Consider the following 525-nt stretch of genomic DNA (forward strand, 5'->3'; position numbering starts at 1 on the left):
ATGAACATAATGAACGTTTTTCGAACAGAACACAACTCGATCGGAACAGGCGAACGGACCAGCTTAGACCTCTCCCCAAGGGTCACTAATCCCCTGGCCACCGGCCGCCGGAGCGCTCGTCACCTGTCAAAGCGCCGCCCTGGCGCGGTACCCGGGGCCTACCTGTGTTTCCTTGACTATCTTCCGAGGCGTAGCCCAAAACCAGGAAGATAACCGAGGAATGACTGTACACCTTTAGTCTTAGATCAATGCAGCGCGTGGTTTTTAAGTAGTAATAAGACTTTTTTGGCGCGGCCGGCGCGGGCGCGGAGCGCGGGGACCCGACTACTCGGGGTGTTCATTGTTGGGACGTTACCCAGATGCGGCCGAAAATGCAACAGGTTGAACGATCTTCCTCCTCCCTCCCTGCGCCGCGGTGTCTGGTAGAAACGGGTCCGTTTAAAAATGATTGTCCAGAAAAGGGCTGCCTATAGGGTATTACAATGGAGCACTGCCCGGAACTAAGAAGAACAAAAGCAGATTCAG

This window comes from Frankliniella occidentalis, unplaced genomic scaffold (assembly GCF_000697945.3).
Source record: "Frankliniella occidentalis isolate FOCC.00 unplaced genomic scaffold, Focc_3.1 Scaffold468, whole genome shotgun sequence".
In the NCBI taxonomy this organism is placed as follows: domain Eukaryota; kingdom Metazoa; phylum Arthropoda; class Insecta; order Thysanoptera; family Thripidae; genus Frankliniella; species Frankliniella occidentalis.